This window comes from Danio rerio, chromosome 18 (genome assembly GCF_049306965.1).
Source record: "Danio rerio strain Tuebingen ecotype United States chromosome 18, GRCz12tu, whole genome shotgun sequence".
NCBI lineage: Eukaryota > Metazoa > Chordata > Actinopteri > Cypriniformes > Danionidae > Danio > Danio rerio.
In genome coordinates, this window is record NC_133193.1 from 30,882,549 (window position 1) to 30,896,620 (window position 14,072).

Consider the following 14,072-nt stretch of genomic DNA (forward strand, 5'->3'; position numbering starts at 1 on the left):
AAGGCTCAGTGGCTCTTTGCTGTTAAATGATTGGTATGTGTATGTGTGTATGTGTTGGTAAAAGACGGAGGGGGAATATATAACATCTTAGATCTCTCTCTCTCTCTCTCTCTCTCTCTCTCTCAATCTCTTATTTCATAGTAATGGTTTACTAGCCAAAAGAATGCTCTCTCTATGTTTAATTATAGGTTATCCTCGCTGTCACCCTTCTGAAAAGCCATTACTGGAGGGATTCAGTTATAAAGACTCGTCAGAAATTATTCCCCACGAGCACGACAGGGCTTATATTTGCAGGGAAAGACAGAGCCCTTCACTCCAGACTTTTAATGGCTTGTTCTCTGTGTATGTTGGTTAGCCTCACTATGGAGTGTGGCTTTGGAGTCATGCAACCAGTGTAAGTTCTGATACCGTCTCTGCGCTTTAATGGCTCTCATGTGCTCCATTTGGGTCACAGATTCTGCTGGGGTCATTGAGGAGGCAGGCTTTACTGGGAGTACAATAGTGCATGCGAAAAAACCTGACCACAATTCGGGACATTTACATGTGGTATGCAGAGTGAAAAATGCAACTGTTTGCACGCCCTCGGAATTGCAAAACAACTCATTTCCCTTTGTGTTGTTGAGCACTGAGTGCATTTTATCCCAAACCGATATTCTCACACAAGCATTATTAAACTCGTATGACCTCCTGTCGTTTCATTCAGGCTATAACTCTTTGGCAATCTCCTGTTACAGTCAAAGTGGTCAGTTTAACTTGATTAGCTTTGAGGCCAAAACAGCTTTTGAATCTGACTGTGCTGCTTTTCCAATAGATGTACAGTATGTGTCATGTGTACTGTTGGGGTCACGTCTTACACCTTTTTGGCATCTCATGCATGACACAGCATTCTTAAAACACTTCACTCAATTTCAAAGAATTTGATCCAATTTTTTCCATAGTTACAAGTCAGCTACTTCACCACAGGCCTTTGCAACTTATGTCAGCAAAATACATAAAATATTAACCATGTTAATAAATATATTAAAAAAATACAATTGACAGCTGTTTCCATTTTTCTTTCTCACAAAATGTTATTTTATTATTTATAGAAATCACATAATTGTTCTCGTTCTCTCTCACACTCAACCAGCCAAGAAACGTTTGCTTGCAAAAAAAAATAAATGTTTTGTCAGCCTTACCCTACAATTATCAGTAAAATAGTAGCACAAAGAAAATGCTATCTCAGTACCGAGGTGGTAATGTATGGAAATCATCTTGCAGTTTTGCGCTACGTCACTGATTTTGATCCCCCCCTCCCCAAAAAATATATTTTAAACCCAGAAGCTGAAATTAGCTGACAAAAGTTCAAAATTATCCAGTTTTCCCCACAATTAAAGCTGACAGGTGCTAATATTGTCTTAAATGATGCTCAACACACACAAATCTGTTAAAATCTCAAAAGAAGTACTTGAGGGTTTTGTGAACCTTTAAATATCCGGATGATGCACTTATTCAAATGTTAAAAAGAAATATGGAGTGTTGGACACTTCACGCACTTAACAGCAAGTGGTTTGCTCACGTTGCGAAAGGGCTAATCTGACAGGCATTGAAGTTGGATTACTTTATCTTGGATTGTGAAAGCTAAATACGAGAGTGATTATATTGCCTCCTGATGGTGAATACGATTATACTTATCGCATGTATTATTTAGTACTTTGGTCATGTATTTCACTAATATGGCAACCGTCAAACATCATCAGGTAAACGGTTTTATTTCCGCTTAGTAAAACAAAAAATGTAGTGCTCTACTTGGGATCACACTAAGTACATACTATGCTGTTGAGTGTGTAAGTACACAAGTACCTAGTGCATAGTGTATTGACCTTATTCTAAAATGCGGAAGTGCGCCTGTTTTCGCGATTGTCTTAGAACTTCCGATTCAGTCGCCTATGGGAGAAATGACTAGGAATAATAAACGGCAGAAAAATCTTTATAAAGGTGTAAACACATTAACAGAGTTTATATGCTGAAATTTGTATTAAAATAAGTTTTATTTGTATTGTGCAACATATATTTGTAAGGTCTCTATGCATAGTACTTATTGTGAAAAGGGCAAAAACAATTTGTTGTAAATAACCTGTGTATGAATGCTGTAATGTTTACAGTTTTTGTTCCAATTGCTAACACACAATTTTTCAAACTAGTCTGGTTTTATCACAATACTTCACACAATTCACAAAACCACACACTTAAACGGCAAAATACTTCATATATCCTGCAAAATGAAGCACTGCACTGAAAGTACACATAGCACTATCAAAATCAAACATTCGCATGAAATGTCACAACACAACACATGAGCATAATGAAAAGCACCCCAACATTAGAATGCTTGCCATAATATTAAAATATGTATCCAATTGTTCACATGCACATAGATATTTGAAGATAGACATACATGCTGTTGCAACATTTTTTATTTATATTTATTTTATTATTTCATTAATTTTTATTAGATTTATATTTATTTATCTATTTATTTTAAATATAGGGCTTGGACAATGCAGATTAAATATTTTCCCCCACAGTAAAGTACATAGAACAGGAAATCTTTACAGTTCATAAATGGCTGATGCCATAAGTAAACAGGTGTCCCCCAACTGATACAGTATGACATGGGGTATACTACATGTGTACTACATGAAATTTTGGTTACATAACTGTTCTCCAGTCTAAAGATTCAAATGACAGTGGCGACAGTAAAACGACTCAAGTTTGACTGCACTCTCTGTCTAGCCTCACGCATTGTCAGCCCATGGTTGATGACATGATCTACTAAGGACGCTCTGATTTCATCTGAAGTCTTCTACGTGCTCTACCCCTACCTCTCACTCTTCTTCCCCCTCTTATTCTCAACCTCCCTCTTCCTCTCTCTGTAGTGTCTTCTATTGTTGTTGTAAAAAAAGGTTCTCACCTGTGGTCTTTTCATAGTGCTTACATCCTGATTGAAGTGGTAACAATTAACCATTGAGGTGTTTGGCCAGGTGGCACATATACTTGGCCAATTAGCTCATGTAGTGTCATTTTGAATGGCCGTGTTTTGAAATGGTAAACTTGACTTTATGTCAGATTGTTGTGTCTTATGCAGAGAACTGTTTCAGAGCGTTTAAAAAATGTAATTTGAAATGCCAAATGTGTTTAGAGCAAAAAATATGTCTTGAGCAGAAATTAAGACTTGAGGAGACGTTTTGCTCTCTGTGTGTCAGTTTATTTAATTGTGCATGTCCTTTTAGTGTTTTGGCAATTAGAAAAAAACCTGTAAATAATTTTCTATTAAAAATTTGTGAGGATCATGTGACCATCAGGAAGACCTAGGGAAGAACGCAGCATCTCATTTCTCACAGGATGTGTTCTGTGTTTTCGCGGTCTCCAGAGTTTGTTCTTCCGAGGTAACTTAGCAAGACTGGTCTCCACAAGAACATGAGACCATTCTCTGCGCTCTTGGAATTGAGAAACAGCCTTAATGTTTGTACATGCTCTTCTTCTCAACTTTGTGTGTATCTCTTTGTGAAAACTACAGCACCAAATACTGGACTGGAATGTATACTACATAGTTCTTTGTCAGATTCAGTGATTTTATATGCAGATATATTTTGAAAGGAAGCAAAATAAAAGACCTGAAAGGGAAAACAAAGGCTTTGTGTGGATTTAGTTTTAGTGCCAGACAAGCTTTCATAGTTAAAAAGTAGTGGGATAGGATCTGGAGCAGCTCAACTGCTATACAGGGTGCTTGGAGGAAAGTACAAATAGAAAAAAAAGAGATTTTTTTTGTTGTGTTTCAGCTTAAAAGCCTTCCTCAGGGTATCCGATATTTCCGTTGACTCTATAGCCAATGCAAAGGTAAAGTCATAATATAAGTAAACACCGTTGGAAAAAGCAATATGTAAAAAACCTTTCATCGTAACAAAAGAAGTACAGTACATTGGACCCTGTTTTGGAAATTGCAGCATGACTACATCATAACTAAAATCCTGTCTATCGATCATCAGCAGTGATACACACTCAGGAGTTTGTTTCCCAAAAGCATTGTAAGCCAACTCTGGTTGCCAGGTACCATTGCTAACATAGGATAAGAATTCAGCATTTTCCAAAACCATAGCTTCAACAAACAGCATTACAACTTTGTGTGGTTGGAACAACAGGTCTCAACCTGTGGTCAAAAGCATAGTTTCTTGTTAGTATGACGTGGAAGTTTAATCTATGTACGCGCATAGATATGCATTACAGTTTTTTTGTTGTTTTTTTAAGTCTCAACAAGCCACTTGATCTATATTTTTTATAATATTATATATTTTATTCTATTTGAATATGCATATAATATTTTAGTTATTTCTGTGATTTCAAAGCAATTTTTTTTAGCATCACTACTCCATTCATATGATCCTTCATTCTAGCATTCTAACATTCTGATTTGGTGCTCAAATACACATTTATTATTTGTAGAAATATACAAAACAATCCAAAATACAATAGTAGATCGTATTACTTAAACTGACTAAACTAATTTTACCCATTTGTATATTTAATATGGAACACTGTTTTATACTTTGATGTTTAAAGTCATATTTTATCCAAAAACCTACATCCAAATGTACTTTCCAGCTGCCTGCATGCCATCTCAATCTGTTTGGTACTTTAAAACTGGTAGTCTGACCAACTGTGTAATATTTAGAGAAAGCAATGTTTTATACACCACAAATGGAAATACTACAACAGTGTTGCCAGTTAATTACTGTAACTGAACCATTACAGTAAGTGGCTGGCAACAGTATTGCCAGTTATTTACCATAACTGAACCATTACAGTGAGTGGCTGGCAACAGTGTTGCCAGTTATTTACTTTAACTGAACCGATACAGTGAGTAGCTGGCAACAGTGTTGCCAGTTAATTACTGTAATTGAGCAGCAGTGGTAACTAACTGGAAACTGTGTACAGTTAATTACTGTATTGTAGTGTTACAAATCACAGCATTATATTGCATACACATTAATAGTATGTCATATATAGTTATTGTAGTGTTACTAAAATCATTCAGTATTCTTAGCTGTTATTTAAAAATAGAAGGCATAAAACATTTTCAGACAAATTTATTTTATTGTTTTGGCACCAAACAAATAAATAACAGAAAAAGTATAACAAAATTAAGAAATCAGCAGATATAAATATTGTCTTACATATTACAGGTCTGCACAGTAAGGCTGCGGTCACACTAACGTTTGAGCATGCAAAATTCTGTCATACTGCACTGCGAAGTGGAATTAAACAAAGCGAGGAGTGGAATTAAACAAAATAATTAGAGATTGAAAAAGCAAGCCAGATAGGCCATGTTTTGATCTTTGATTGGTCTCAAGCAATCACATGATGTGATTTCGCATGTCAGCGTTCTCCAAGCTTGAACTTTTTCCAATGCTGCGAATTATGAAATTTGTTGCATGAGCTATCATTCCAGGTCTGCAGTATTCACATGCGTATGAATCGAAGTCTATAGAGAGAAAAGTGCAGTGTGACCGGGACTTTAAGCTGTAACTCTAACTAAACGCACCTGATCAAACTAATTAAAGCTTGTTAGAAATCTACAGGTAATGTTAAAGCAGGGTGGGTACTAAACTCTGCTGCGCTGCAGTTTTCCGGGAACTTGGAGTTTGGAGCTTTTGTGTGTGCATGGCTATGTGCATCATGTTTTTGTGATTCCCTGTGATGATGTGCACATGTTACCTTACTGAGGTGATGGAATTTAATTTTGGTTTAGTTGCCAGAAAGATACATAAAACTGTTAGCATCTGTACATTATGGCAATATCCAATAAATAAATATACTTAAACAAAAGTAATGTAAGAAGTTATATGAGGAGAGGCTAACTAGCTAACAATGTAGCTTTCAAGTACACAGTTCAAGATAACAACAATATAACTTATTTTAGAAACCCTCAAAAACATTTGAACACATTTTACTTACTCATTGTAGATTCTTATTTAAAGCCTAAAACATATCAGACTTTACATCTGAATTGATGGACAGAGAATAGAGCACCCAGCAGTAAACAAATCAAACACCTGGCTCCCTTAAAGGGCCAGCATTTTCTGAAAACTTTTTCTAACACCTTTGTGTTTAGAATAAAATCATTTATCTAAGAAAGCTTTTATACTATACTGTAATGCCACTTTTACCTACTTCATTTGAAGTTTTTCAGACAAATTCATTGAGTCTCTGCAAAAATGTATGTACGTGCTGTTTAAGATATTTTTTAAATAACACATTTTTACTAGTTATTTAGCAAAATACTAACATTCAGCTCAAAGTGCAATTTAAAAGCTTAACTATAGGCTAAATTAGGCAAATTAGATTAATCATAGAAAAGTAAACAAAGTTATAAAAATGATTGTGATAATTTGCTCTGTGTGAATATTTTTGCCTTTAAATGCATCTTGTTGATATCTTTAACTTTTAATTAGCTCTGTGTAATTTACATTGGTTGACTCCTGATACTCAAAGTTAAAAACATAAAAGAAACCAAAGAAAACACAGAGATGGCTGCAGAGAAATTTAGCTTATCAATGCATTGTCTCACTTTCTCCTCAATACTGACCATTCACATACCAAAACTGAACAGTATATATATATATATATATATATATATATATATATATATATATATATATATATATATATATATATATATATATATATATATATATATATATATATAGCAACATAATGCATCAGAGTACATGGGGTAATAATGGTTGAGCAGTAATTTACCATTTATTATCACAGTAACTATCTGTAATGGGTACATAAAGTAAATTACTGTAATTTATTCTTTGCACTACAAAATTTCATACAAATCCTGCTCCTTTTACAGTAAAATACGGTTTCCTTTTATTACAGCAAAACACTGGCTATTTTACAGTTATTTACTGCATAATCTACAGTAAGGGTTAACAGTGTACCTATTGACAGTTTCCTACTATTGCAATCATAGATTAGGCCTGTAATGATACAGCTCAGCATACAGCAGTGATGTTAAATGTAAGCAGATTAGCTTAGTTGACAAATATAAAACAACAGTATTTAGAAATGAAACTGATCTGAACTTAAAGCCATGAACAGATTAGTAATTTCACTACATTTCACTTCTGTGTTTTGTGGAGAGACTTCCTTCTTCCTTCCTTTTTTTCTTGCTTCCACCGGGCCACTTTCGGTCCATCCTCGAGTTTCACGCATTCCGTTTGACGGAAGTGCGGAGCAAATGTGAGTGTAGCATGGCTAGCCAGATTCAGTTACATGGCAAATATATATTTAAACAAAAGGAAAAGGTCCTTTGATGCACACATAATAAAAGTACACTATTATAATAATACATAATAATATAACAATTATCAAAATAAAATACAAATATAAAGATATGACTTTAATTGTTTGTTTACATCACAAAATCTGGTTCTGACACAATACACAACTGATGCAGTTTTATCATATGCATGTTATCAAAATGAAACATTTGTATAAAACAATTCAAGGATAATGATCATATAATGCATTTACGTCAACAGACAAACAAACAAATAATTAAACAAATAACTAAATAATAAAATAAATAATATAAGTATTATTTAAATAATTTTCATGAATACTTTTCACCTACCCTATATTATTATTATTATTATTATTATTATTATTATTATTATTATTATTATTATTATTAATAATAATAATAGTTGTAGTAGTAGTAGTATTTCAACAACAAACAATAAAAAAATAAATGCACATGTGTAAGCTAAAGTTTATACACTACCTGACAAAAGTCTTGTTGTTGATCTCAGTTGTAAGAGCAACAAATAATAACTTAATCATTTGGAAAAGTGCCAGAAGGTAGATATTTCCTATGAATCATTTGATGAACTTCATCCCAATCATTACAAATACTGCAGAAGACCTGTTGGAACACGTATGGACCCAAGATTCTCACAGAAATCAGTAAAATTTGGTGAAGGAAAAATCATGGTTTGGGGTTACATTGAGTATGGTGGCATGCGAGAGATCTGCAGAGTGGATGGTAACATCAACAGCCTGAAGTATCAATACATTTTTGCTGCCCATTACATCACAAACCACATGAGAGGGCAAATTGTTGAGCAGGATAGCACTCATTCTCATTCGTCAGCCTCAACATTAAAGCTCCTGAAAGCAAAGAAGATTGAGGTACTCCAGGATTGGCCAGCCCAGTAACCAAACATAAACATTATTGAGCATGTCTAGGGTAAAATGAGAGAGGAGGCATGGAAGATTAATACAAAGAATGTTGATGGACTCTAGGAGTCCTGCAAGAATGCTTTCTTTGCCATTCCAGATGATTTTCTAAATAAGTTATTTGAGTCATTGCAGAGATGGATGGATGCAGTCCTCCAATCTCATGGGAATCATACATATAGCTGCCATTGCATCATCCAGGTGAATGCTGCACACTGATGGTGGATGAGAAGATTCCCCCAATGTGTAAAGCACTTTGAGTATCCAGAAAAGCGCTTTATAAAATGTAAATAATAATAAAAATAATAAATATTATTATTATTATTATTATTATTATTATTATTATTATTATTATTATTATTATTATTATAAACAATATGAATTATTTTTTCACTGCACCATGACTTTATATTCTATACTGTACATTATTTCTGTTAAGTGAAAAGACATCTTACTGTCCTAATCAAATAATAAAAAATCAAAGCATGCTCATATTTTATTTTGGTAGAATAAGCATGACCTAGAGGTCTTTTCCTTTTATATAAGCCACTTCTGATACCAAATGATTAACTATAAGTCAAGTTATTATTTTTTTTTCCTAAAACTTGGATGGAAAAACTTGTTGCTGTTGCTGGTCACTCCTTTTTTTTATGTATTTCTTTAATGTTCAGGCACAGTACACTCTGTGCACAGTAATTTTAAAGTCATTTTTAAAATGATTAAAAAAAATGTATTTAACTGTAAAATCTGATTTTTAGCATAAGTCTTTGTCTTAATGCACAATTGCTCTTTCACAAAACTCTGTTAGGGTGCACTCACACTATGCTATCCGAACCGTGCCCAGGCCCGTTTCCCAGATCGTTTGAGAAGTGTGAGTGCTCTGAATGGGGCTGGAGACATGATTTTTAAGGGTCTGTTTCATATGTATTTATTAAGCATTCTTACTGTTCAATGAGCACAATCTGTCATTGATTATTAAAGACGCAAACCCCTCACTGCATGACAGCTACACCTTTAGCAAACCTCATAATACCTGCAGCACGAGGACTGATTGTTTATGAGCGTCAAAAGTGGCTGATCTGTTCGGTGAAATATTTGACTGCGTGTCACTGCATATCAAATGACTAAAACAATATAACCAAATAAATCACTGTGTTAAGCAAGAGCTCTTCTTACTGAACAGCGCATCATCAATAACGCAAGCATGTTCAGGTGCAAATGCAATGTGAGTGCGGGCCGTCTGGAGAGACGGGAGGGGGGACAAGCATGCTTCGGCCTGGTTTAAGGCAACTCTACACCCTCAATACGCCCTCAGACTCAACCAGAAAAATGGTACACTCAGACCCATAAATAACACAGAAGTTCAATATTAAAGATAATTGAAGATATTTCAAAATGGCATGAATAATGATACATACAAACCATAATAATAATAATAATAACAATAATAACAATAATAATAATAATAATAATAATAATAATAATAATAATAATAATAAATAAGAGCAAAGAAAAATAATAAGAGTTAAGATTATTTAATTTAATTTAATTTAATGATTGCTTAATATTTTCTAACCAGAATTCTTGTTGTCCTATAAGTTGATAAATAAACGACACAGCAGATTTTTAATCTCAGAACAGAAACATTTACAGCATATAAGCTACACACAAAGTTGATTCAGTACAACCAAACACTTGTTTGTAAGTCCTAAAACGTTATCACCAACTGGTAAATAACATTCGACTTACTTTCCAAACCCAGTTTTCAGTCACATTTGATGCATGTCGAGTATCGGTTTTCGATCCTGTGTAGATCTATTGTGCGAAAGGTTTTTACTTTTTTTGACAGGCCTGTACTCCCCTGCAGGGAGAGGGAGTTTACTCTGTACTTCCAGACATTCCTCACTGCTGTTTTCCCTGTATGTGTGCAAGTCATTATTAGCACACTTCATCTCCTATGTTCTCTTTTAAGAAGCCTCTCCTGCGAGTATTTGACAGTCTGTCTCTCCTCAGATCGACTGCTTCATGAAAACAAACGACGAGCGAACGCTTGCGAAAAGCCGCACGCTCTCTCTTTTTTTCTCTCTCTGCAGTGTAGTGCTCTTAAAGCTCTCAAACACTTCAGTGTTGTTCTTTGGCTAATGTTTACAAATCCCTCCTAATTCCAGCCGAGTCGCCGCACACAAGCACAGAAAAGATTTGTTTGAGCCTCACAGTCGGAGGCCTGCCGCAGTTCAGCAGGGAAGAGGATAAACAAACAAGCCGAGAAGAGAAACTGACACAGACCACATGTAATGTTTAAAATCATCGAAATCAGCAGATGGACATGTAGGAGAGGCTATAGTGTATATTTATTACATACGGTATGTCTGTGTGTTGTTCTTGGGAGTTAAAATTGTTTGCAGAATTTAGGCAAATTAAAAAGTTTTTAAAAATGCAAAAATAAGATGTTATTAAAGGGGTAAAATTCAGTATTTGGTGTGTAATTAAATTACTGATTCGCAGAAAAAAGGAAGGGATTGCTATTTTTAAGTCATTTAATTATAGTTATTTAAAATGGAAAGGCTTTACAATAAGGTTGTAATGAAAAGGTTGCAACTTACACTATACATTTATTAAGTATTTATTCATTTTTGTTAACATTAGTTCATGTCAATAAAGTAATTCGTTGTTAGTTTATGTTAATTTACTATGTTGTAATGTGATTAATAAATGTACAAATATTGTTCACTATTAGCTAACTACATAGTATTAGCTAATGAAAACTCAATGTAAAGCGTTACCCTTAAAATGCATTGCCTAAATGTTGTAAACGAAATTCAGCAGAGAAAAAGCTAATTTTTCTTACAATGATTTCATATTTCAATTAATCAACAGTATATTTATTAGGATAAATGCAGATAATTGTAGATGACAATTAGAAATGAATAGCAGAAATTAATCTATGATAACATATGGTATAAAATATGCATTGCTTTAAATGTTTCATGTTTTAATATGTTTCATTTTTCTTTGTTTACAGAGTTAACTAAAAATATGTTTATTATTACAATATTTCAGTATTCAACATGCAATGTCACTGTCCCATGGACATTTTCTGCTTGTTGTCAAACTATGCTTTAAAAAATGCATAGTCCCAGCACTAATTGATTAAGTTAACTTAACACTTTTAACAAATTTATGTGGACTGAACATAAAAAAAGTCGGCATAAAAAATAAGTTCAGATATATTTATATATATATAAATATATATTTCAGTGTATTTCATAACTGTAACAAGAGGCAAATCAATCATATCTTAATGTTCAAACAGCTACCAAAACATTATTTATCAGTATGTTGACCTTTTTGGATTCTCTGAAGTTATAGAAATTAAAAATGTAAATTGGGAAATAGGTTATAGGAACATTCTTATTGTTTGCATGCATGCCTCAATATGGTCAATAATACAGCTAAAAGGCCATGTCTCACAAAAAAAAAAAAAAAAAAGTGTTTGGGATTATTATTAGAAATGAAAAAAATTCAGTTCCTACAGTAATTGCATATACTGTAAACACTCCTCCTGCCCTACAATCCACAAGCTTCTGCCCATTTTTCAGTATTAATAATGTTAGCTAAAAGTAAAAGTTTTTTTTTATTATTATTAAAGTGCAACTACTAATAAATAGGTTGTTGTTTTTTACAGTACACACACACATATGAAGGTTCAAGAATCCAACTGAATGCAAGACTTTATTTCTAATATTTAAGTAAATTTAATAGACATTAATTAGTACACTAGTAAAATAGGTCTAATCAAGTTTAAACAATACAAATAAGCTAAACAGTACACTAACAAAATCATAAAATTCTGTGATTATTGAACCAAAATTGAAGAACAAATTAACCTTATGAGTCCATTTAACTTATTTTATGTTTAACTGACTTAAAACAGCTTGTGTAACTTATAAAATTAAATTAGAACATGGTCAACTTAGTTACAATGAGCTAAAAACATATGATGTCATGACTAATTGATCATATATATATATATATATATATATATATATATATATATATATATATATATATATATATATATATATATATATATATATATATATTACAGTGTAGGAAATAGATAAAAACACATTTAAAAATTAAATAAAATTTATTTTATATAAATTGACGGTTTTTCTGTAATGAGTGGAGGTGCCTCTCGCACTGTGCGCTTGTGTTTGTCAGTGACTGCTACTGGTATCCGCTGCTACATTAATGTGACAATCTGCAGTCGTAAGTGTTATTAACAGTTAGCGCTGAAAGTGCTTCTGTCAGTGACTTACGTCCCTGTGGTCAACACTGTCTCTTCTTGGCAGTTTGTCAAATTCTCATGTCAGTTCACAGTTCAGAGTGCAGTTCAATTCTGTTATTGATAAAGGCCAATTTTTCTGCTTTTATATATTTGTGTTTCAAGCCTGAATATAGTTTCTTCTGTGTTTTCTGCTAATATGATTGTTTTGTTTTGTTTTGTTTTGTCACCTTGCAAATATATATCAGATATTAAGGTAATTTAGTTATCTCATAACCATTCCTAGTTAATGGTCAATTTATTTAGGCTAATAATACGCAAAAGACAAAGTAATTGTTTAGTTAAGGTGTTAATAAAAACAAAACTTATTTTCACATCACTTGAAACTTAGGAATATTTCATTTTCACTTGATATTTTCTGATATATATCTGTTTTTTAATAAGATCAAAACCAACCATAGTGTCTCAATTTTGACAGAAAAAAAACCATTTTAAAACATTTTAAAACAATATTTTTAAAAAAATTACAATTATTATTTTAAGCAAAATATTTTTTTAAAATGTACTTATACTTCAGTGCAGTTGCACATTTCTTCAGATGAAAGCACCTGCCATTGCATTGAAAAATTCATGTAGATAATATCTATATATGTTTTCCAGCTACACAATAAACCCTGCATTTTATCTACCTCAGTGTAAATATGTGCGCACAATTTGCCTTGGCAACAATGTTCATACAGAGCGTGTGTGTGTGTTCTGTAAATAGCCGAGCTTGAGTGACTGTCCACTGTGAGAGTCTATTTTAGCTGCGCGCAGGAAAACAGGCCAGTGGCCGTCACAGCAGTCTAAACTGAACACTCTCATGCCAAATAAATAAACTGTATTAATACACTGTTCATGCAGACACACCCATACTGCTACACACACACAGTACTGGTTTACAGAGGTATTTCTAGCTTCTCCTCCATAATGTCATTTTAGCCATGACAAGTAAAAGTAATACCTTCAGCTTTAAGTGTTTTCTTGCAGTTTTCTGATTCATTTGCAGAATGCTGTTCCTGGAGCTGTCTATGAGGGCCTCCTGCTGGGAATCCAGCAGCCTGCCTTGTCTTGTTCTGTACATGCATTCTAGCAGAACGTCACCATTTGAGGACTGAAAAAGGCTTTATAGCATCTAATTATATCAATACCCATACTGGATTCACATAATTATACTCATACACATACTAGTCTTCTAGGCAACCTTTCATGCTTTATAAATAAATAAACAAACAAATTAATTAAACAAATAATATATATATATATATATATATATATATATATATATATATATATATATATATATATATATATATATATATATTTGAATTGAATTGAATTGTAATATAATTGAATTGTTTATTACCTTTTTGTATTAATTTTGGCACTTAAGGTAAAACTATTAAAGCTAAAAATGTTCATGAAAAGATTGCTTTCCAAAAGAAAAACTTAATTT

General features: G+C 33.0%; 1 protein-coding gene across 1 annotated transcript in view; it reads left to right on the forward strand.

Annotated features, from left to right (window-relative positions):
* Nucleotides 1-14,072, forward strand: part of mafa (MAF bZIP transcription factor a) — a 179,275-nt gene that overhangs the window by 33,761 nt on the left and 131,442 nt on the right. The gene's annotated exons all lie outside the window — the stretch shown is intronic.